The sequence below is a fragment of the Capra hircus genome, chromosome 3, assembly GCF_001704415.2.
Source record: "Capra hircus breed San Clemente chromosome 3, ASM170441v1, whole genome shotgun sequence".
Classification (NCBI taxonomy): Eukaryota; Metazoa; Chordata; class Mammalia; order Artiodactyla; family Bovidae; genus Capra; species Capra hircus.
This window is the reverse complement of record NC_030810.1, coordinates 2,123,105-2,147,550: the sequence shown is the minus strand read 5'-3', so window position 1 is coordinate 2,147,550 and position 24,446 is coordinate 2,123,105. Positions and strand designations below refer to the sequence as shown.

Below are 24,446 nucleotides of genomic sequence, written 5' to 3'. Positions count from 1 at the left end.
CACCAACGGCCCCTCCGTCGCCCGTGAGAAACGCCTCCGCCGCCTGGCAGGGGCCCTCACGTGTCCTGAGCGCTGTCTCCTAAAGCTGCTCTTTTCCAGCTTTGGCCAAGGTCCCTGCGCCGAGCTTTTCCCTGTTGGAGTCCCAGGCTGTCTGCAGAGCATCTCCCCACACAGGCGCCTGGAGACGGGGAAGAAGGCGTCACTCTGGGAACTGACCCTTATCCCCAGACCACACTCCCGAACTGGATGTGTTCCGCTGTGGACACAGATCAACAAGCTAGAAAGCTTTTAAATCCCTGCAGTTCGAGTTGTTGCAGTAAATGAGCTCCAAGAATCGCCATGGTAACGCTCAAGGACTGGTCCCCTCTTCCTGACACCTACCTTGCCTGCTCTTCGTCAAGACCTGCTGGCGGGTCATAGGGCCCCCATCATTGACGTTTTGGGCTTAATTTTCCAGGCTCTGTTTTTCTTCCCCCTCTTACCTTCTCCCAGCCCTGTCTCCGTAATCAGAGCCCCTGCCCTGAGCGTTCCCCCTGGGGCCTCCATGGCCCTGTTCCCCGCTGTCCTCTCACTCCAGAGGCTCTTCTGCACCACCCTTCAAGGCCCCGCCCTTCAGAACCTGCTCCTTTGTCCCTCCACGGGTGGTGGCTGCATGTGGCTGCTTCCTGACTGCTGTGAGGTCATGTGGACTCCTGCCTTGCCAGGCAGGAAAGACTGGTTTGCGAGCAATGGCTCACCTTCTGGAGAGGCTGGAGGACTCTCCTCCCATCCTGAGAGATGTCCAGGATGCCAGCCTCAGAGCCTGATGATGGGCTGTCCTTGGCCCTCCACCTCTGAGCTGTGTGTTTTTGTTTATTGTGGAAAAGAACACACGCGGAGAAAGCTGTGTAGAACGTCAGCGTCTGGAGTCTAGGATTATCCAGCAGGAACCACCCAGGTGGTAAGTGGGGCCACGCCCAGCCGCACAAGCACAGTTGATCACTGTCTGAACAGATGAGGCCCGGGGATGGGGGAGCCGTTTCAGAGCTGTGTCAGAGGCTCGTTTGGGCCCAGCTGGTTCACGGAGCACTGACTCAGCTTTCCCACCAGCAAACGGAGTCGGCGGCTGTCACTACCTGCTCCATCCTCAGGTGTACTGGGCAAATTGAGGAAGGCACAGAAACCTCTGATGTGGGCGCCAGGAGCTGGGAGTCTAGTCCTGAAACAGCAGAGAGCGACTTCAATGCCCTTCTCTCCATCAGAGCGGCTTCCCAGGTTGGCTCAGCGGTAAAAAAAAAAATCTGCCTGCCAATTCAGGAGGTGCAGGAGAGACGGATTCAGTCCCTGGGTTGGGAAGATCCCCTGGAGGAGGAAACAGCAACCCACTCCAGTATTCTTGTCTGGAAAATTCCATGGACACAGGAGCCTGGTGGGCTCCAGCCCATGGGGTTGCAAAGAATCAGACACGACCGAGTGACTTAGCACACGTGCGCACCCTCTCCATCAGAAGGCTCCTTCTCTCTGATTTTGGGGACACTTGATTTCTCCATCCGTGAAGGAATCCTGGCATCCTGAAAGAGGCCAGCCTCTGGCTTCAAGAAATCCAACCTGAAGCCCCACGTTAATAAAGTGACTCATGTGTGGGCTTAATGACCCCTTTGTTCCAGGAAGAACACGATTTCTACTGAGTGATAATCTATTTATGAATGATTGCGTCTGATGAGACATTGTTTTATCTTCTACCAGTGCTTATACTTTAATAACATCTTGTTCAGTTGCTCAGTTGTGTCCAACTCTTTGCGACCCCATGGACTGCAGCAGGCCAGGCTTCCCTGTCCATCACCATCTCCCAGAGCTTGCTCAAACTCATGTCCTTTGAGTCGGTGATGCCATCCAACCATCTCATCCTCTGTCGTCCCCTTCTCCTCCTGCCTTCAATCTTTCCCAGCGTCAGGGTCTTTTCTAATGGGTCAGCTCTTTGCATCAGGTGGCCAAAGTACTGGAGCTTCAGCTTCAGCATCAGTCCTTCCAATGAATATTCAGGGTTAATTTCCTTTAGGATGGACTGGTTTGATCTTCTTGCTGTCCAAGGGACTCTCAAGAGTCTTCTCCAGCATCACAATTCAAAAGCATCATTTCTTCCATGCTCAGCTTTCTTCATGGTCCAACTTTTATATTTATACTTGACTACTGGAAAAACCACAGCTTTGACTACATGGAGCTTTGTGGGAAAAGTGATGTCTCTGCTTTTGAATACGCTGTCTAGGTTTGTCATAGCTTTCCTTCCAAGGAGCAATCACCTTTTAATTTCATGGTGTCTTAAGGAAGGACATTTAGTAGCTAGTAGAAGAAACAGGGTCTGTTTTTCTTGGCTGACTTTGAAGGAGTCAGCTGGAATCAGTTCATTTTTCCAGAATGCCTAATGCTTGGAATTGTGAAATATATTATGCTTGCCTGACTCGAGGGCACCTAAACTCTCGCAATTGTATACTGCAAACATCTTTTGCCCTCTTGCCTATCTGAGCATGTCTCGATGAGCTTGGCTGCTGCGTGATCCCTTCCAGCTGAAAGCGTTCAGCCCCAGAGAGGGTTGGTATTTGCATGGCAATTAGTTTGTATTCCTACACAAATTTTCATGGATTCAAGTTCTCCATAGAAAGGATGAACCAAAGGGTAAACTGAACCACAGATTAAAGGGCTCGTGTCAGGCAATTCTTTGAACAGTTTTTTTATGGTTTGGAACCGTCATTATTTGTAATATTCTCTGAAAAGCCAGCAAATAATTGTTTTCCCCCTACTGATTTTGTTCTTCTCCTCTTAGCAAATATTGATTCTTTCCACCCCCCCGCCAAACTTGGTCCTGAATGGGACTGAAATTAACAGGGCTGCTTTTGTTTTAATACAATGAACAAAAACTTGTGTTTGGAAGAGTTCTTGTCCTGCCAAAACATCTGTGCCCAGCCCAGATGGCAACCCGGCTCTGGAAATAGGGTCTGCGAGTTAAGCGCTTCTGCCCAGTCAGCATGCACAGCGAACGTGCTGAATTCTTATAGGCTCTACAAAAATAGTAACTTTTGAAAACTTCTTGGCAACAGAGGACTTTTTTTTTTTCAATGTGTTAAGAATGTGGGACTTCCCCATTAGATAACAAAGTAGAGAAAAGCCCAATTTATCATCAGAAAGTCTGCTCATAAGCATTGCCTTTAACATTTTGTGTCTCTAACATATATTGTATTTATAACAGCATTGATATGAATGATGTCATGATGTAGGAAGGACTGAGGTTTCCAATGTAGTGGTGGTAGAGCTGTTCTGAGCTCCAGGATTTTTCCATGCATTGGAAAGAAGTTATGAAGAGGGAGTGTACTTGTCAAGAAAGTCAAGTGGGAGATTTTTGTAAAAGATGTAGGGGCAGTTCCAGGTTGTGTCTTGGAAATGTTTCTTTGTTATTCTCAGCATTTTCCAAACTGCCAAAGCTTTCAGCTTCTTTGATGGGATCCATAGCCTAAATATATCTGAGAAGTGGAAAGAGACACTTATGTTTTTTTTTTTCTTCAACCAGCAAAACTTTGTTAAGTGCCAGCTGTGTAGCTTCGGCCTTGAGTAAGTGGCAGAGGATGAAGAGAGGAGCATACAAGCTCATCATGGACATGCAGCTCAGTTTCCTAGACAGTGTCAGGGCCTGGAACTGACTGTGTGATTTCATTCCGTAAGAGGCAAGGTTTGTGAGTGCTGTCCTGGCTGTGGGAGAATGGTCTGCTCTTTCTTCCCAGAAAGTAGGTGACTCCCAGCTCGTCGTGACAGTGTGTGCACGCATGTGTGTGTGCTGTGATTATGACAGAGTGCGTGCACACGTGTGTGTGCTGTCATCGTGACAGAGTGCGTGCACGCATGTGTGTGTGCTGTCATCGTGACAGAGTGCGTGCACACACGTGTGTGCTGTCATCGTGACAGTGTGTGCACACGTGTGTGTGCTATCATCGTGACAGAGTGTGTGCACGCACGTGTGTGCTGGGATGCCCCACTCTTTGCAACCCCCTGGCCTGGAGCCTGCCCAGCTCCACCGTTCGTGGGGTTTTCCAGTCAAGCATACTGCAGTGAATCGCCATTTCGTACTCCAGGGGATCTTTCTGACCCAGGGATCGAACCCGCATCTCTTTCATCTCCTGCATTGGCAGGCGGATTCTTTACCACCTGCACTGGGTTTCGACCTTCAAATCGACGGACTGTTCTCCTAGATATACTTTTGTACTTCGCTCTTTTGGTTCAAAATTATATTTGTGAGTTTTATTCAAGTGTAGCTGTTGTTTGCTCATTTTTATTGCTGTAAGTATTACAGTTCCTAGATCTGATAGATAGAGTGCCTGATGAACTATGGAATGAGGTTCGTGACATTGCACAGGAGACAGGGATCAAGACCATCCCCATGGAAAGGAGATGCACAAAAGCAAAACGGCTGTCTGGGGAGGCCTTACAAATAGCTGTGAAAAGAAGAGAGGTGAAAAGCAAAGGAGAAAAGGAAAGATTTAAGCATCTGAATGCAGAGTTCCAAAGAATAGCAAGAAGAGATAAGAAAGCCTTCTTCACTGATCAATGCAAAGAAATAGAGGAAAACAACAGAATGGGAAAGACTAGAGATCTCTTCAAGAAAATTAGAGATACCAAGGGAACATTTCATGCAAAGATGGCCTCGATAAAGGACAGAAATGGTATGGACCTAACAGAAGCAGAAGATATTAAGAAGAGGTGGCAAGAATACACGGAAGAACTGTACAAAAAAGATCTTCACGACCCGGATAATCATGATGATGTGATCACTAATCTAGAGCCAGACATCTTGGAATGTGAAGTCAAGCGGGCCTTAGAAAGCATCACTATGAACAAAGCTAGTGGAGGTGATGGAATTCCAGTGGAGCTATTTCAAATCCTGAAAGATGATGCTGTGAAAGTGCTGCACTCAATATGCCAGCAAACTTGGAAAACCCAGCAGTGGCCACAGGACTGGAAAAGCTCAGTTTTCATTCCAATCCCAAAGAAAGGCAATGCCAAAGAATGCTCAAACTACCGCACAATTGCACTCATCTCACATGCTAGTAAAGTAATACTCAAAATTCTCCAAGCCAGGCTTCAGCAATACATGAACGATGAACTCTCTGATGTTCAAGCTGGTTTTAGAAAAGGCAGAGGAACCAGAGATCAAATTGCCAGCATCTGCTGGATCATGGAAAAAGCAAGAGAGTTCCAGAAAAACATCTATTTCTGTTTTATTGACTATGCCAAAGCCTTTGACTGTGTGGATCACAATAAACTGGAAAATTCAAGAGATGGGAATACCAGACCACCTAACCTGCCTCTTGAGAAATCTGTATGCAGGTCAGGAAGCAACAGTTAGAACTGGACATGGAACAACAGACTGGTTCCAAATAGGAAAAGGAGTACGTCAAGGCTGTATATTGTCACCCTGCTTATTTAACTTCTATGCAGAGTACATCATGAGAAACACTGGACTGGAAGAAACATAAGCTGGAATCAAGATTGCCTGGAGAAATATCAATAACCTCAGATATGCAGATGACACCACCCTTATGGCAGAAAGTGAAGAGGAGCTAAAAAGCCTCTTGATGAAAGTGAAAGAGGAGAGTGAAAAAGTTGGCTTAAAGCTCAACATTCAGAAAACGAAGATCATGGCATCCGGTCCCATCACTTCATGGGAAATAGATGGGGAGACAGTGGAAACAGTGTCAGACTTTATTTTGGGGGGGCTCCAAAATCACTGCAGATGGTGACTGCAGCCATGAAATTAAAAGACGCTTACTCCTCGGAAGAAAAGTTATGACCAACCTAGATAGCGTATTCAAAAGCAGAGACATTACTTTGCTGACTAAGGTCCATCTAGTCAAGGCTATGGATTTTCCTGTGGTCATGTATGGATGTGAGAGTTGGACTGTGAAGAAGGCTGAGGGCTGAAGAATTGATGCTTTTGAACTGTGGTGTTGGAGAAGACTCTTGAGGGTCCCTTGGACTGCAAAGAGATCCAACCAGTCCATTCTGAAGGAGATCAGCCCTGGGATTTCTTTGGAAGGAATGATGCTAAAGCTGAAACTCCAGTACTTTGGCCACCTCATGCGAAGAGTTGACTCATTGGAAAAGACTCTGATGCTGGGAGGGATTGGGGGCAGGAGGAGAAGGGGATGACAGAGGATGGATGAGATGGCTGGATGGAATCACTGACTCGATGGACATGAGTCTGAGTGAACTCCGGGAGATGGTGATGGACAGGGAGGCTTGGCGTGCTGCGATTCATGGGGTTGCAAAGAGTCGGACTGGACTGAGCGACTGAACTGAACTGAACTGAACTATTTCAGTATATTGGATTCATAAAATTTATTTATGTATCCTGGCTTTTTCTTTGGTTGAATTTTCCAGTGAAGCTGTCTAGATCTGGAGTTTTCTTTGAGGGAAAAAATTTTCACTTATGATTCAGTTTCTTTAATGATTATAGGGTTTCCATGCTTCAAGTGCTAAATTTTTATAAATTGGCCATTTCATCTAAATTTTCAGGCTTATTTGGAGAAATTGTTGGACTTTTGAAACAATACCTGTATTACCTCTTTTCATATCTGATGACCTGTAATGTGTTTCTCTTCTCATTTTCGATGTCATCTGCTTGTGCACTTCGCGTCTCTGTGTGCTGACACTCTGTGCTGTATGTGCTGAGCTGCTCAGGCGTGACTGACTCTCTGCGACACCATGGGCTGCAGCCGCCAGGCTCCTCTGTCAGTGGGATTTTCCTGGCAAGGATACTGGAGTAGATAGCCATTCCCTTCATCCCGGGACCTTCCTGACCCAGGGATCAAACCCTTGTCCCCTGTATTGCACGTGGATTCTTTACCCACTGAGCGGACAGGGAAGCCCTCAGGCCTTTTTTCTTTATTCCTAATGGATCTCATAGTGTAGTGACACGGATATTAGTTTCTTCCAAATAACCGATGTGTGTATCTACTCTGATAAATATTTTCCTTTTATTTTTAATCCGTGGTCCTTTTATTATTGCTCTTTCTTGATATTTTCATTTTACTTGTTTTGGTGTTCTTCTCCAAATATCCTGAGATGAATGGTTAACTCATTAATTTTTAGTGTTTTTTCCCACCTCACAGACAATATAAGGCTATATATTTTCCTCTAAACACAGCATTACCTGCATCTCATAATTCTTTTAAGTAGCATTTGCTATTGTTCAATAGAAATAATTTCCAATTTCCCCTGTGATGATTTTAAACCTATGGGTTATTCAGAAGCATATTGACTTCCAATAATATGGGGATTTTTAGCTATCTTTCGTTATTATAGGCATACCTCATTTTATTGCATTTCACTTTGCAGATATTGCCTTCTTTTTTTTTTTTTTTTACAGATTGAAAGTCTGTGGCAGCCCTGCTTTGAGCAGATCTATTGGTGTCTTTTTTTCTAGCAGTATTTGCTCACTTTGTGTATCTATGTCGCATTTTGGTAATTCTCAAATGGGGCTTCCCTGGTGGCTCAGACAGTAAAGAATCTGCCTGCAATGGAGGAGATTCAGGTTCAGTCCCTGGCTTGGGAAGATTCCCTGGAGAAGGGAATGGCAACTCACTCCAGTATTCTTGCCTGGAGAATCCCTTGGACAGAGGAGCCTGGCAGGCTACAGTCCATGGGGCTGCGAAGAGTCGGCCTTGACTGAGTGACTGACACACTCTCTTGGTAATTCTCAAAATGTTTCAAAACTCTCAGTATTAGTTTTGTTATGATGATCTGTGATCAGTGACCTTCATGTTAATTGCTCAGTTGCTCAGTCATGTCTGACTCTTTTCACCCCATGGACTGTAACCCAGCAGGCTCCTCTGTCCACAGAATTCTCCAGGCAAGATTACTGGAGAGGGTTGCCATTCCCTTCTCCAGTCTCTCCTATTACTACTGAAGTTGTTGTGGGCACCATCAAACGTGATGAATTTAATTGATAAATGTGTGCATCTGACTGCTGTGTGGAATGACTGCTTCCCCACCTCCCTCTCTCTCTTCAGGTCTCCTTATTCCCTGAGACACAACAATACTGAAATTAGGCCCAATTCATAATCCTAAGTGCTCCGTGAAAGGAAGAGTCACATGTTTCTCACTTTAAATCAAAAGCTAGAAGTGATTAAGCTTAGTGAGGAAAGCAAGTCAAAAGCTGGGAGAGGCCAAAATCTAGGCCTCCTGTGCCAAACGATTCACTGAGGTGTGGATGCAAAGAAGTTCTTGAGGGAAATTAAGAGTGCTGCCTCAGCGAACACATGGATGATGCGAAAGGAAAACAGCCTTACAGGGAGGACGTTCTAGTGGTCTGCATGGATCAGACCAGCTACAGCACTCTCTGAAGCCTAAGCCAGAGCAAGACCTTAACTCCCTTCAACTCTGAGAAGGGCCAGAGAGGTGAGACAGGTGCAGAAGAAAAGTCTGAAACTCGCAGAAGCTGGTCCTGGAAACTGGAGGCCAGAAGGCGTCTTTAAATGTAAAAGTGAAAGTGAAGCAGCAGGTTCCGACATAGGAGCTGCAGTGAGTTCTCCAGAAGATCCAGCTGAGATATTCAGGAAGGTGGCATGTGAACAACACGTTTCCAACACAGGTGAAACCGCCTTCTGTTGGAAGAAGACGCCATCTAGGACTTTCATAGTGAGGAAAAGTCAAGGCCGGGAATCAAACCTTTGAAGGACAGGTTGGCTCTCTTATGAGGGGCTAATGCAGGCTGTGACCTTAAGGTGGAACCAGTTCCCATTTATGATTACAAAAGGCCTGGGGTCCTTAAGAATTATGCTGATCAGCTCTGCCTGTGCTCTAGAAATGCAACAGCAAAGCCTGGTTTACTGCTTATGACATGGTTTACTCCATATCTTAAGCTCACTGTTAAGACCTACTGCTCAGGAAAAAAGGTTCCTTTCAAAATATTGCTGCTCATTGACAACGTGCCTGGTCACCCAAGAGCTCTGGTGGAGATGGGCAACAAGATTGATGTTTACATGCCTGGTAGCACAACATCCATTGTGCAGCCCATGGGTCAAGGGGTAAGTTTGAATTTCAAGTCTTACTATTTAAGAAATACATTTTGCAAGGCTATAACTGCCATAGACAACGATTCCTCTGATGGATCCGAGCAAAACCTTCTGGAAAGGATTCATCATTCTAGATGCCGTTAAGGATGTTTACAATTCATAGGTAGAGGTCAAAACATTGACATTAATAGGAGTTTGGAAGAATTGGATGCCAACCTTCATGGATGACTTTGAGGGCTCAAGACTTCAGTGGAAGAAGCGACTGTAGATGTGGTGGGGTCAGCAAGGGAACTATAATTAGAGCCTCAGTTGTGCCTGAATCGCTGCAATCTCACGCTACGACTTGAACAGATGAGGAGTTGCTTCTTAGGGATGAGCAAAGAAAGCGGTTTCTTGAGATGGATCCATGCCTGGTGAAAATGGTGTGGAGTTTGTTGAAATGACCACAAACATTTAGAATATTACGTAGTAAATTTGGTTCTTGAATCAGCAGCAGGATCTGACAGGAATGACTCCAGTTTCTACTGTAGGTAAAATGTTATCAAGCATCATTGCCTGCTACAGAGAAATTGTTCATAAAAGAAAGTGTCTGTTGATGTACCAAACTTTATTGTCTTATTTTAAGTAATTGCCACACTGACCCCAACCTTCAGCAACCATCACCCTGATCTGTCAGCAGCTATTGACACAGAGACGAGACCCTTGTCCAGCAAAAAGATTATGATTGACTGAAAGCTCAGATGATGGTTAGCACTTTTAGCAATGGAGAATTTTTAATTAAGGTATACATGTAAAAAACAAATACACAATGTTATTGCACACTAAATAGACTACAGCATACTGTAAACATAACTTTTATATGCTTTGGGAAGGAGATTTTCTTTTTTTTTTTTTTTTTTTTGCAGAATTGCACAGCATGTGGGATCTTAGTCACCCAACCAAGGATCAGGCCGGCCGCACCTGCCTTGCAAGGTGGATCCCTAATCACTGGGCCACCAGGGAAGCCCCTCTCCACTTGTTTCTCTTCCTTCTTGTTTTCCCTCCTTCAGATTTTAGGTTTCTCCTTGTCTTTAGTGAAATGCAGTATTCTTGCCGGGGGAATCCCATGGACAGGGAAGCCTGGTGGGCTACAGTCCATAGGGTCACAGAGTTGGACACGACTGGAGTGATTTAGCATGCACACACAATCTCATTAGAAGGGGCTTCCCAGGTGGCACTAAAAATAGAGAACCTTCCTGCCAATGCAGGAGACATGGGTTGGATCCCTGGGTTGGGAAGATCGCCTGGAGAAGGGCGTGGCAATCCACTCCAGTATTCCTGCCTAGAGAATCCCAGGAACAGAGGAGGCTGGTGGGCTACAGTCCATGGGGTCTCAGAGTCGGATACGATGAGCGACTTAGTTTCAGTCCTAATATTCACTTATCAACCCTTCTATTAAATGTTCTATTTCCTTGTTTCTTTGTGGTGCATTCTGGGTAATTCCTTCTGCTTCCCCCCCCCAGTTTACTAGTTCTCGCCTCATCTGTATCAAACAGCTTGTTAATTCTGTCCCTTGTATTTCTGATGTTGATTATTGTAATTTAAATTGCTTTAAGTTCTGAATCTTTTTAAAATCTGCAAAATTATATTTTCTAGTTTACTGTGTGCTGTAGAGCACAGCAAGTCAAGAAGCAACAGTTAGAACCGGACATGGAACAACAGACCGGTTCCAAATCAGGGAAGAAGGACGTCAAGGCTGTATATTGTCACCCTGCCTATTTAACTTCTATGCAGAGTACATCATGAGAGACGCTGGGCTGGAAGAAGCACAAGCTGGAATCAAGATTGCCGGGAGAAATATCAATAACCTCAGCTATGCAGATGACACCACCCTTATGGCAGAAAGTGAAGAGGAACTAAAGAGCCTCTTGATGAAAGTGAATGAGGAGAGTGAAAAAGTTGGCTTAAAGTTCAACATTCAGAAAACTAAGATCGTGGCATCTGGTCCCATCACTTCATGGCAAATAGATGGGGAAACAGTGGAAACAGTGACTAACTTTATTTTTTTGGCTCCAAAATCACTGCAGATGGTGACTGCAGCCATGAAATTAAGACACTTGCTCCTTGGAAGAAAAGCTATGACCAACCTGGACAGCACAGTAAAAAGCAGAGACATTACTTTGTCGACTAAGGTCTGTCTAGTCAAAGCTTTGGTTTTTCCAGTGGTCATGTATGGATGTGAGAGTTGGACTATAAAGAAAGCTGACCACCAAAGAATTGATGCTTTCAAATTGTGGTGTTGGAGAAGACTCTTGAGAGTCCCTTGGACTGCAAGGAGACCCAACCAGTCCATCCTAAAGGTAATCAGTCCTGAATATTCACTGGAAGGACTGATGCTGAAGTTGAAACTCTAGTACTTTGGCCACTTGTGAAAAATTGACTCATTGGAAAAGACCCTGATGCTGGGAAAGACTGAAGGCGGGAGGAGAAGGGGATGACAGAGGATGAGATGGTTGGATGGCATCACTGACTCAATGGACGTGAGTTTGAGCAAGCTCCAGGAGTTGGTGATGGACAGGGAAGCCTGGCGTGCTGCGGTTCATGGGGTTGAAAAGAGTCAGACGCAACTGAACTGGTAGCGCACAAAGCTGGGTTTTGTTTCTAGCACAGGCGCGTTTTAAATGTGACTGAAATGACAGTCTGAAGACTTCAGGTCAGATTTCACCATCTGTTGTTTCTGCACACGTCACTGGTGGTGACTTGTTTTGTCGTGCGTTTGATTAATTTTTATGGGAAGCTCTCCTTTGTTAAAAACTTGCGTGGATATTCTTTGAGGCCTAAGGTGAAGATGAACGCCTCTAGAAATAATGTACATCCTCTTGGGTACAGTTTTCAGGGAATTTATAGTACAGGAACACTTTAGCATAGATTAGAAACTTGCAGCTTTATGAGCCGCGCACGTGGCGTGAGTGTAGGTTATAAGTTCTATGAGGGCTGGTGCGGGCGTGCTTTCTCAGGAACCATGATTTCCCGCTTTGGTTAGGACCAGGGCAGTTTTCCTGCTGGGCTTTCTGTTGCTGCCGTCGTTGCTGGTTTTCGCCTACAGAGGTCCAGGCCTTCGTGGACTGAACTTTGGGGCCACCGAGCCGGGCAGTCTCCGGTTGTACTTCTCCGTGTGGGGAGGCTGGTCTTTGACTTCACCTTCCTCCCTCACCCCCGCCCCCTACTTACACGCTGTCCTTCTCACATGCTGAGCTCTCCCTCTAGTCAACACCACAGCACGTTGTGTGTTACTCACCCAGTCGTGTCCGACTCTGCGACCCCATGGCCTGTAGCCCGCCAGGCTCCTCTGCACGCGGGATTTCCCAGGCAAGAGTACTGGAGCGGGTTGCCTTTTCCTTCTCCAGGGGGACTTCCTGACCCGGGGACCAAAACCGTCGTCTCTTCCGTCTCCTGTGCCCCGGCAGGCGGGTTCTTCACTGTCTGAGCCATCAGGGAAACCTTAAAACCGCATTAACTTCTCATTATTTTAATCAGTTTTCATTTAGATTTATGTGCATACTTATTAATTTTGTTGCTCTTTATTCCCACCTGTAGTTCGAGGTTTCTCTTTGGAATCATTTTCTTTCTTCTTGACGAAAATGCTGGAATTTTCTTTAATAATAGAGTTCTGGTGATGGATTTTCTTAGTTTTTTGCCTGAGGCTGTGTAGTCATTAGTTTGCATTTATTCTTAAAGGCTTTTTTTCACTGAGAATATGACCTTAGGTTGATAGTTATTTTCTGTTAGTACCTTAAAGGCACCTTAAAGACTCTTTCTCTTCTAACTTTCACTGTTTCCTTTGGGATGTCAGTTGTCCATGTAATAGTTGCTCTTTTGCAGGTAATCGTTTCCATTTCCAGTTGCTTTTAGGAGTTTGGTCTTTGTTTTTCTTCACTTCCATTGTGAAGTGTCTAGGTATAACTTACTTTTTCTTTGTCTAGTTTGGAGTTCACTAAACTTTGTGATTCATCTGTCAATCGATGTATTTCATCAGTTATGGAAAATTCTCAGTCATTGTCTTTTCAAATATTGCTTCTGCCCCACTCTTGTTCTCTTCTCTTCCCCTCAACTTAAAGTTAACATGTGCTAATTTTTTCATTCAAATCTCCATACACTGTCCCTCTTCATTTTTCTTCCTCTGTACTTCATACTTCACTTTGGATATTTGCTGTTTATCTGTCTTCTAGTTCACCAATTCTCTCTTCAGCTATTCTTTTAAAGACTGCTCGTAAACCCATTTAGTTGTTTGTGTTTTTTTTTTTTGGAAAAAAATGAGTTATTCATTTTTCGACACTTTTAAAAACACTTAGGTCCTTAAGGAATATTTCCCATCTCTTCCTCCAAATTTTCATTATTGTCTTTATTCTCCTTGAGCACAGTCCTCCTCTGCTTCCAGTTGTTACTACGGATTATATTTCAGTTTACCATTATTTGGTCGTTTCATCGGGCTCTTCAGACAGTAGAAGCAAACACATGGATGTAAGATGTTTGAAGTCTTGTGTGGTCTTTTTTGATGAGAAAACAAATAAACACACCCCTGGTCACTGAGCAAGGAGAGCTGAGGTTGGCAAATTGAGGCTCCATGTGATTCTGTGAATGGAGAGCTGGGCCCAAGCACCCCTCCCTCCCCACGTCCTTCCCTGGAGCCTCAGCTTACCTGGCTCCCCAGCTGCAGAGGTGCACTGGAGGAGAAACAACAGGCTAAAGGCCAAACCTGGACAGGCTGGTTTTAATCCTGGCTGCCCCTGCCAGGGAGGTGACGGGAAACTGGAAATTCAGAGAAGAAACTTCATGTGAGGAGAGTGGGAGCAGACAGCATAGAGGGAACCTGGCTCTGTCCAGAACTGTCTCCCTCCAGCCAGAGTGGTCCATGTGCTTGGCAGAGTGGTCCCCACGGGCTGTGTGTGTTCTGGGGGGCAGGGGACCCAGGCACGAGGAACAGAAGTAGATGGACAGACTGCGGGTGGATGGAATCAGTCTACACACCGCTCTCTACTAACCAGGGGATGGAAGGCGTGGGAAGGAGAGAGAAGGTTGCAGAGAACCCCAGACGTGGAGAAACAGACCTCGGTGAGCTCCAGGTCACCTGCTTGGGTGTTAATCATGGCAAAGACACAGTGGAGTCCTCCAGATGGTGTTTCTCAACCCGCAACCTGCACACACACACATCCCGAGCATCTTATCAAAAGCAGATTCAGGTTGGGTGGGTCCCAGGTGACGCTGGTGCTGGAGGTCTGGGGACCCCCCAGAGCATGAGGTTGTCTAGGAGCCCCTCGTCACTTGGCAGAGCTCCGCATAGACTGTGATCCCTATGACGGGTCCTGACTCTTCCTACAACTGCCCAGACGCATATGATTTGGCCTGTTTGTTTGAAAACAGCCTCAGGCTTCAGATCAGTCCTGTTCTCCAGATGGCAGAATTGTTTGTGGATTTTCTCTGGAAATTTTATTATTACCTTTGGATTCTCAAAGGAGTCCACAGCTGCGATTATTGCCGTCAATGTCATTGATGTTGGCACAATAGCTACATGTCTTTGTCACTTTGGAAATTATTCCTCATCGTTAAAAATCACAGTAGGTCCCTGTAACAACACTGCCCGCCTTGCCCTGGGCCCTGGTGGCCTCACGGATCACTTTGGTCCTGTTAAGTGGAGATTATACACATGAGATTATTCCCCCCAAAGCTTCGGGAGGAACTGGGGAGCATTGATCCATTTCTGTTCCTGGAATTGACAGGCTGCTTTTAGCCCCAACAGACGGAAGCCTGCCCAGCACCTGTCTGTGTTCCCTTAACCAGGGAACCTTCTCCCTGCTTGGCATTATACTGCATGAAGGTCACAGTTTGATCATTTGAATCAACTGACCCTGGCCACTGGGGACCCATTTGTAACAGGAACAGCCTCCCTTTTCCTGGAAAAATTGTCCAGTGATACAAACTGCTCCTAGTTGTCTCCCAACCTCCCACCCAGAGGATGGAGGGACTGGTGGTGCATGGTTTGGACAACACTTTGGGGCGTGAGCACTTATTCGGACACCCTGCGGGCCCATCACTCCTGCAGTCCTGCCTGGAGGGTGACAGTGGCCCCCCTGCCTGGTGACGCTGTGTCCCAGGGTCCCAGGAGTGCAGGGCAAGGGTCATGGCTACGGAGGGCGGCCCCCAGGCTCATTCCGCCCTGTGTTTTGTTTTGAATCACCTTTCTCCCTAAGAGTGTGTCTTATTCCCACTCTCACTGTGGAAAATTCTTCAAGAGATGGGAAAACCAGACCACCTGACCTGCCTCCTGAGAAACCTGTATGCAGGTGAGGAAGCAACAGTTAGAACTGCACATGGAACAACAGACTGGTTCCAAATCAGGAAAGCAGTACGTCAAGGCTGTATATTGTCACCCTGCTTATTTAACTTAGATGCAGAGTACATCATGAGAAATGCTGGGCTGGATGAAGCACAAGCTGGAATCAAGATTGCCAGGAGAAATGTCAATAACCTCAGATATGCAGATGACACCAGCCTTATGGCAGAAAGTGAAGAACTAAAGAGCCTCTTGATGAAAGTGAAAGAGGAGAGTGAAAAAGTTGGCTTAAAATTAACATTCAGAAAACTAAGATCATGGCATCCGGTCCCATCACTTCATGGAAAATAGATGGGAAAACAGCGGAAATATTGACAGACTTTATTTTCTTGGGCTCCAAAATCACTGCAGATGGTGATTGTGGCCATGAAATTAAAAGACGTTTGCTCTTTGGAAGGAAAGTTATGACCAACCTAGATAGCATATTCAAAAGCAGAGACATCAATTTGCCAACAAAGGTCTGTCTAGTCAAGGCTATGGTTTTTCCATTGGTCATGTGTAGATGTGAGAACTGGACTATAAAGAAAGCTGAGCACCAAAGAATTGATGCTTTTGAACTGTGGTGTTGGAGAAGATTCTTGAGAGTCCCTTGGACTGCAAGAGATCCAACCAGTCCATCCTAAAGGAAATTGGTCCTGAATATTCAGTGGAAGGACTGATGCTGAAACTGAAGCTCTAATTCTTTGGCCATCTGATGTGAAGAGCTGACTCATTAGAAAAGACCCTGATGCTGGGAAAGATTGAGGGCAGGAAGAGAAGGGGATGACAGAGGATGAGATGGTTGGATGGCATCACCAACTCAACGGACATGAGTTTGGGTAAACTCCAGGTGCTGGTGATGGACAGGGAGGCCTGGCATGCTGCAGTCCATGGGGTTGCAAAGAGTCAGACACAACTGAGCGACTGAACTGAACTGAGTGCTGTTGACAGATGTGCTAATTCTTGTGTTTAAACAGGTATAGCAATGGCTGAAGATCAGCTAAAAAATGTCATCTTTCTAAACAGGCTCTGGAACATCAGGCTGGTGCTCATGGCTCCTGACAAGCACTTGTGTGGCCGTTATCCACGGGAAACCGCTTTGCTGGGCAGCAGGACCTGGCGCACGCACAGGAGGTGTGAGGTAGGGCAGTGGACGACCCCAGACCCGCTGGAGGGGGCTGGACAGCGTGCTGGATGTGGAGCCCACCCTGCTGACCGGGTTCTGGGGGCCCACGTCCATTAACAATGGCTCCAAGGCTCCTGGTTGGCTCTTGGCCTCACTGTTTGCAAGGGTGTACTGTTCGTACTGACTGTGTGTGGGGTGGTGCTCTGGGAGGTGCTGACCTCTTGGAGGGAGGCCGGGCGGGTACAGGCTCACCAGTATGCAGGGGACCAGCTCTGGACCCTTTGTCCCAAGCTAGGATGGATGCTCTCAGCTGCTTCTTGAAGAGGGGGGTATCTCGTTTCTCGGGGAGCATAGTCTCAGGGGTTCAGGAGACACCCTCACCCCTCACCACCTGGGGGGGGACGTGTAAAGTTTGAGTGGGGGCCCACCATGCGGCAGGGTGACCACCCTCGTAGAGCTGGTTCACTGGTCCCCCTGCCCACTTGGCCACAAGCCTGGAGGCTCCCCTGGGCAGAAGCAGGGGAGGTGAGGAAGGGAAGGCCGCCCCGTGGACTCCTGGGGCTCCCAGGCACCGAGAGCCTGCACCCTGAGGCCTCAGCCCTTTATCTCTGTCCTGCGATGCGCACGGCTGGTCCAGCAGCTGCCGCCTCAGAACGCTTCTCAACCCGAGGCTCCGGGGGCCTCCCCCATCAGTCAGAGCTGGCAGACAAGTTGAACCCTGGCTATTATCTCAGCCGAGACGCAGGCTGCCACTCTGGGGGTCTGGACACCCCGGAGGAGAAGGGGTCAGGACCTCAAGGTGGGGGTGCTGTGACTGTAAGCTAGGGGGACAGCCGGGGCAGGGGTGAGAACAGGCACAGGGGCTGCCTTGACCTGGAGCCTGGGAGTGGGGGCCGTGGGGGTCCCTCAGCGAGGGAGGAGCCTGGAGGGGCCGTGTGTGGGGTGGGGACTCCACTCTAGGGGCCAGGGGCCCTCCAGGGGGGCTGGCCCGTGAGCTCCAAGGACAGGCTGGGGGCACGTCTACACGGAGAGGTTCTAGATGGAGGCTGAGGGGGTCAGCAGGCAGCCTCAGGTGAAAGGAGAGACGCACATAGGCTCGCACCTGCCTGGGGGGAGGAGGCGATGGGGAGGAGGCGATGGGGAGGAGGCACGTGTGTTCCGGGCAGTTGGGAACCCACTGGGATAGACAACTCTGGGGGCACCGCTGTGTGCGGGGCTGGGAGGTTCTGGGCTCTGGGGAAGAGAAGTCAGGGACTAGGCAGCGTGCCCAGGACACCTCACAGCACCTGGCCAGTACCCAGTGGGCCCCTGGGGAGCACCGGGCAGGCACCATTTGATCGCTCAGATCCAGCCCGCTGGTCCACCTCCCTGAACCGCTCAAACGCCTGAGCTGCCGTGCCCACTCACATGCGCAGAGATCCCTGTGGCTCCCAATCCAGGAAAATCTTCACAACAGTGCCAACACAGCCTGCGGGGCATGACCCATGGCCCGTGACGGCCCTTCACGTCCAGCTGGCTGGTAGGTGGTCCGGATCCAGACTCCCTTTCGAGCCTGCTTCCTCGGTACCCTCCTGGTACCCATTGCCCTAGATCTGGTTGCCCGGGAAACACGCCTCGCCCACGGAGCTCCATCTCAGAAAGAAACACCTGTGAGGGAGAGAGGCGGGATGGGGTGGAGCGAGAAGGGAGTTGGGAGGCGGTGGTGGCTTCGGCGGGTCCCACGGGGAGCTCTGCAGGGGCACGGCCCTCTCCGCCTGTCACCCAAGGAGGCAGAGACTGGGCCTGTGGACTCTCTGCACGATGCCACCCTTGGATGGGTGATGCCTGGAGAGGTTCCCTGTGGTCGGGCTGGGTGCAGTCTTGGGTGAGGTCAACTCCCGGGGGGGCTTGGTGTCAGCAGCCAACACACCTGGCAGATGGGATGACAGCTGTCCCGCTCTGCAGGGGGCTCTGGGGGCGCACACGGCATGCCCTAGACCGTGGCGCGTGGATGCTAGTTCCTTGTTTAGCTGGGAGACTTCAGCTAGGCCATTTGGAGCATGTCGGTGGTTGAGAAGGGAGAGGAGGGCAGAGGGAGAAATACGGAAGTAACCGGGTGAAAAATTACTTTTAGCTGCTGGGTAGAATGTGGGATCCCCAGCGGCTGGAACGGTGGTGGGGGTCTCGGTTTTCTGGAAGAGGAGGGTCTCATGAAGGGGCCCAAGAGGAGCAGCCAGGAGACCAGCCAGGCCCCAGGGGAGCGTGGAGCCCAGAAGCAGGGGAACGTGGGCCTTGGAGGAGGATATCATCACCTACAGCGCCTGCTCCTGGGGGCTAGAGGAGGCCAGGGCTGAGCTCGGCCTCTGCTTCTGCTGGCACGGAGGACCAGGAAGAGCCCCCCCGTCCTGATCAGAGAGGTGGTGTGCACGGCTCGGAAGAACGAGGCTCTGTCCCGGCCGGAGGACTCCAAAGCCGCGGAGCGCAATGGAGGTGGGGCGCAGTGGATGGGAGGACTTCCGGTTACATGCCTTCATCTTGCCGGTGAAGCAGAGAGCGTGGAGGACAGGGCGTGGCCTACTTACATCCAAGGTGGCCGTGCAGGGAGGGTCTGCTGCCTGGCCTTGTCCTTGGGGTGCCTGCCACCCTGGCTCACAGGGTACCCGGACGCAAGAGAGAACTTCCCCTCCCGCTGCCGTCCAGCCTGCCGGGGGCCTTGCACAAGTAGGCGAGGAATCTTGAGCCGCCAGACTAGGGATTTTCCCGGAAAAGAGAAGGTCCTCCCTAGGGCGCTTTGTTGGAAGGTCTGAGATGAATTCCGTTTAAATCGAAAATCCGAAAGGCGTTGCCAAACTAGTATTGATACAGTCTGTGAGCCTGGCAGGCACTTTACTATTTATAAAATGGTTTGCGTGTGGTGCCCGGACCGTTTTATGTTGTTATTGCTTTTGTTACAGAAGACTATCAAATGTCATGTAAAATATTGACATTTTTTATAGGAAAAAGCAAGTTTTAAAACAGTATTATATAAGCCATCTTTATTACAAAAAATCATACATGTATCCATACATGGGAAAAAATAGACAATAAATAATACCAACATGTTAATAGTCATTATTTGAGGATTATAGGTTATTTTTCCCGTTTTTTTAATACCTTATATTTTAAAGTTGTTTATATTGCATATAACTTTTGTAATGAATTTTTAAAAGGGAACTGGAAAGATTTAGAGGGTTTCAGCTGGTGTGAGGAGACCCCCAGACACTCTTCCTGGCCTGCCCCCCCTTGGTCCCACACCTGTGAGCTGACGCTGGTAAAGACCTCTTCCTCTTTCCTGAGGGTCCTTCAACGGTTTTCCCATCCCGGGCTCTCTATCTGCCAGCCAACTGTTTTCCATTCCACACTTTGAAATTAAAATGAGTGTGTTGGGCTGTTTAGGCCACAGACACATCCGTGTAAGCCGTGTTTACGCGGCAACTGGTGACCAGTTAATTACATGGTAATTACAGCGTAGCGGCAGGGCGATCACACAGTAAGTGCCATGTCATTAGCCCTGATTACTCCAGTCTTGTGAGCACAGGGAGGTGTGTGGTAATTGCTTTTGGACCTTCCAAAGGCAGGAGAGACAGATCCACGGCAGCCTGTAATTATCCAGGACGAGTGTGACGTGTATCAAGTAAGCAAACATTGAGGGGGCGGTCTGCGTGTGTTAAGTGAGCAAGAACCAAGCCCCCCCCGCCCCCCCCCCCCCACCAGGAGGCCACAGAGTCCTGATGTGAAGCTGCTTTATGTCCCCAGGCCCAAGGCAGAGCGAAGGGACACAGGCTGAAGGCTAACCCTGATTTCCTCTATTTATTGAAAGCCTACCGTGTGTTTGAATGGGCTGCTCAGAGGAGCGAGACAGGAGAACGCAGAGCAGGTGTCCTTGAAGACGCCATAGGTTCCTAGAGGAGGTGGGTGAGTAGTAGAAAATACTCCCAACACAATAAAAGAGGCACAAACATGATCTCTGAGATCCCAGAGGATGGAGGGGCCTCCTCTGCTTAGGGGTGTACTGGGAGGCCTCTTGGAGGAGGTCATACTTGTGGGTCTTGAGGGATGAATAGGAGTTTGATAAGAGGAAGTGGGCTTGGAGGAGGACCTACTAGGCAGAATCTGAGTTCCTTTTTCTGAAACTCAAGTCCCACAGCTCTCTCTTCAGTCCCACCAGCATCCTTCCCCATCAAGAGAAACAAAGAATCCCCCTCAGCCTTATGCTTTGAGTAGAGAGTCTATCGTCTGCAATGGAAACTGTCCTCGTAACTGAGCTCAGGGAGCTGTGAGAGGGTTCCTGTGGCCCCAGCCTGGGGTGTAGAAGATCACGGAAGGGAGGGGAGCAAACGAGAGGCGCTCACACTGCAGGAGGCAGCGGCAGTCTACAGTGGGGAGCTGGAGGGCCGCTCGATGCCGAAGGATGTTCTGAAAGCAACTGGAGAAAGAAGAACAAACAAGCTTAAGTAGACAAAATAAATCATAAAGATTAGAGCAGAAGCAAGCAAAACAGAGACTAGAAAAGCAGTAGGAAAGATCGATGAAATGAAAAGGTGGTTCTTCAAACAAGACAAAATTGATTAAAGCCTCTAAGCAGACTCATTAAGAAACAAGGGGACAGGACTCAAACCAATAAAGTCAGAAATGAAAAAGAAGTTACAATGGGCACCACAGAAATACAAAGGATCACAAGAGAGGACTGCAAGTGACCACAGGTCAATGATGTCAGGTGGGCAGCACAGGGAAAAGGGTCCAAAACGGCGGTGGCCACAGACAGGAAGGGAAAAGCCCACGGAAATGAAACAAAAGAAGGTCCGAGGACCAGAGTGAGGACCTCAGGGAAAACAAGCAACACGCCTGGCTGGCCCAATCGACATAGGACAGGCCCAGGGAGAGAGAAACATATAAACAGAGGAGCCAGAGGCAGCTCTCTCTCTCCCGCGCGCTGGGGCGCTCTTCTCCTTGTCTCTTTAGATCGACGTGCCCTCATGCCTGAAAGATGGATTTTCCTGCTCTCTTCTAAATAAAATAGAGCTGTAACACTGATTTGTCTAAGAGCTATGACACGGTCCATTTGAGACCTGAGAGCTATAACATGGTCTGTCCAAGACCTGAGAGCTGTGACTCGCCGAGGGGGCTTTAACGTCCGTCGCTCCAAATCTTTGTGGTGACGAGACAAAGAATCGAGGAGCATACACTTGCGCGGCATCTATGGTGCCGTGACTCGGGTCAATAAGATGGACAACCTTGAAGCAATGGAAACTCTTAGAAAGGTAAATTCTCTCGAGACAGAATCAGGAAGAAATGGAAAATATGAACGCACAAGTTACCGGTACTGAAACTGCATCAGTAACTTAAAAACTCCTAACAAGCAGAAGTCCAGGACCAGATGTCTTCATAGGTGAATTCTACCAAATACTTAGAGAAGAGTTAACAGCTATCCTTCTGAAACTTTTCCAAAAAAAAAAAAAACGAAACCAAATCACAGAGGAAGGAACACTTCTGAACTCATTGTATTGGCCACCATCGCCCTGATACTAACATCAGATAAAGATATCACATGCAAAAAGTTTTAGGCCGATATCACGGGTTAATAAAGATGCAAAACCCTCAGCAAAGACTAGCAGACTGAGTCTAACAGTGTGTGCTCAAGAGGATCACGCACTGTGAGCAGGTGGGATCCATTCCAGGACTGAAAGGGTTTCCAGTATCTGCCACCCAGTGTGTGTGCCACTTCCACCGCAGCTACGTTGGCAATAGCCGAGACACATTGCTGCCCAGTCTGTGTGCTTTGTCCTTCAGCCTGGCTCACTCTATGTGACCCCGTGGACGGTGGCCCTCCAGGCCCCTCTGTCCATGGGATTTCCCAGGCAAGAACTCTGGAGGGGGCTGGTGTTCCTTCCTCCAGGGGATCTTCCCGACCTAGGGATGGAACTCCCATCTCCTTCATCTCCTGCATTGGCAGCAGACTCTTTACCACTGAGCCCCCAGGGAAGCCCCAAGACGTAGAAGTGACTTAAATGTCCATCGACAGATGAAAGATAAAGAAGGTGCGGTCATATTCACAATGGAGCGCCACCCAGCCATTTAAAAGCGTGAAATAGGCCAGTAGCAGCAGCTTGGATGGACCTAGAGGTTATCATACTGAGTGAAGTCAAAGACAGATTTCATATGATATCACTTATTCGTGGAATCTAAAATGAACTTATTTACAAAACAGAAGTAGATTCATAGACATAGAAAACAAACTTGCTGTCATCAAACAGGAAAAGGGATAAATCAGGAATTTGGGATCATTAACAACACACAACACACACAATCACTGTATATAAAGCGGATAAACAACAAACACCTACTGCATAGCTCAGGCTTTCTGGCCTCAGTTCTGGGGGCTCCAGCCTCCCCATCATTCTTGGAGGGATGGACCACAGTCACGACCAGGAGCCTGCCCAAAGTCAGCAAGGGAGCGCTGTGACACGGGACAAGGCGTGGCCTGTGCCCCCCGGAAACAGAGCATCAGGTGGCCTGGTGGGCCCATGTGGTCAGGCCCCTGGTGGGCGGGTGGGGCAGCGACCCCTCGGCAAGGTGGCGTTGGAGGTGGGATGAGGGTGGTGGGCTGGAGGGGCTGCAGTGGGGCCCACAAGAGCGGAGGGTGTGCGGAGGCAGAGCCAGGCTGCAGGGCACATGGAGGGGCCGGGCAGAGGCTGCTGGGAGAGCTGGGAGTGCCTGTGAGCTCCCCTCATCAGGGCCTGGTTTGGTTTGGAAGGTGTCAGGGAGCCAGAGAAGGTTCTAGAGCCGGCGGTACATGGCTGGATGGGCACTGAGGAAGATGGACACAGCGTGAGATTGGGGGGCCTGGGCTCAGCCCTTCCCTCTCTGCACTTCACTGGAGGTGTGGCGGGGCCATGTCCCCGGGTAGCCCAGGCCGCTGGGGGGTTTGGGGGGCCCCTGCAAAGCCGGTTTATGGTCTCTGTGGAAGTAGGTCACTTCCACAGCCCGCGGGGCTTCACTGTTGCCAGTTAAAACTGGAGACAGTGTGACTATGAAGAGCCCGTCAATCATTAATAAACACTGCCCCGCTTTCAGATCCAGACGCGTTCAGATGAGCTTTGCCGCAGCGAGCGCAGAAGAGGCAGGCGTTGGATCGCTGGGCCCCAGCTGGTAAGAAGTGGAGATGGAAACGATGCCCTCCATGCTTGTCTCCATGTCCCCCCGCACCCCGGACCTGTCCCCCTCCCTGGGGACCAGACCCAAAGAGCTGATCACCAACCCAGACACATGCTTGCACGCCTGCGCTCACAGAAGCACGGTTCCCGTCACCGAAGCAAACGTCCGTGATTAGCGAAGAACTCAGCCAGATGCCTGTGCTGTTGCAGCCACAGGCAGGGGTGACGGGGGCGCACGGCGCGGGAGCCTCAGAAAACGCAGGGCTCGGTGAGAGCCGTCAGACACAGAAGGCGTGAGTGGCACGACCCTGTGCCCACGAAGTGCCGGCTCAGGCCAGTCCGCGGGCGAAAGGCAGTCGGCGGCTGTTTCGGGCTGGGGGAGGGGTGGGGAGGGACTGCTCAGTGGGACGCGGGTTCCTTTGGGGTGAGCGGCCTTAGGGCTGGGCGGAGTTGCTGGTTGCAGGACCCTGTAGATGCCGTGGAATGCTGCGTTTAAAAATGGATAATTTGATATTCTGGGAATTTCATTTTAATTTCTAAAAAAGCAGCCTAAAACCCTGATACCTTGAGGGTTTGGAAACTTGCGGGGCCTGCAGGAAATTCAGGCCCACCTGAGGTCAGGCCTGATTGGCAGAGCTTGGGGGCTGATGGTGGGGCCCCTGGGACCTGGGCGCTGAGAAGCGGTCTTGGCTGGGGAGATGCTGGGTAGGGGGCTCTCATGGCCCTGCGGTTTCTGAGCCGCCCCCAGGGGCCCTGGC

The 24,446-nt window shown here is 49.0% G+C and overlaps 1 long non-coding RNA gene across 1 annotated transcript; it reads left to right on the top strand.

Moving 5' to 3' along the window:
• LOC102180181 lies at nucleotides 739-24,200 on the top strand. Its single transcript, XR_309930.2, has 3 exons — nucleotides 739-940; nucleotides 16,417-16,531; nucleotides 23,609-24,200. It is a non-coding gene; the product is annotated as an uncharacterized LOC102180181 (long non-coding RNA).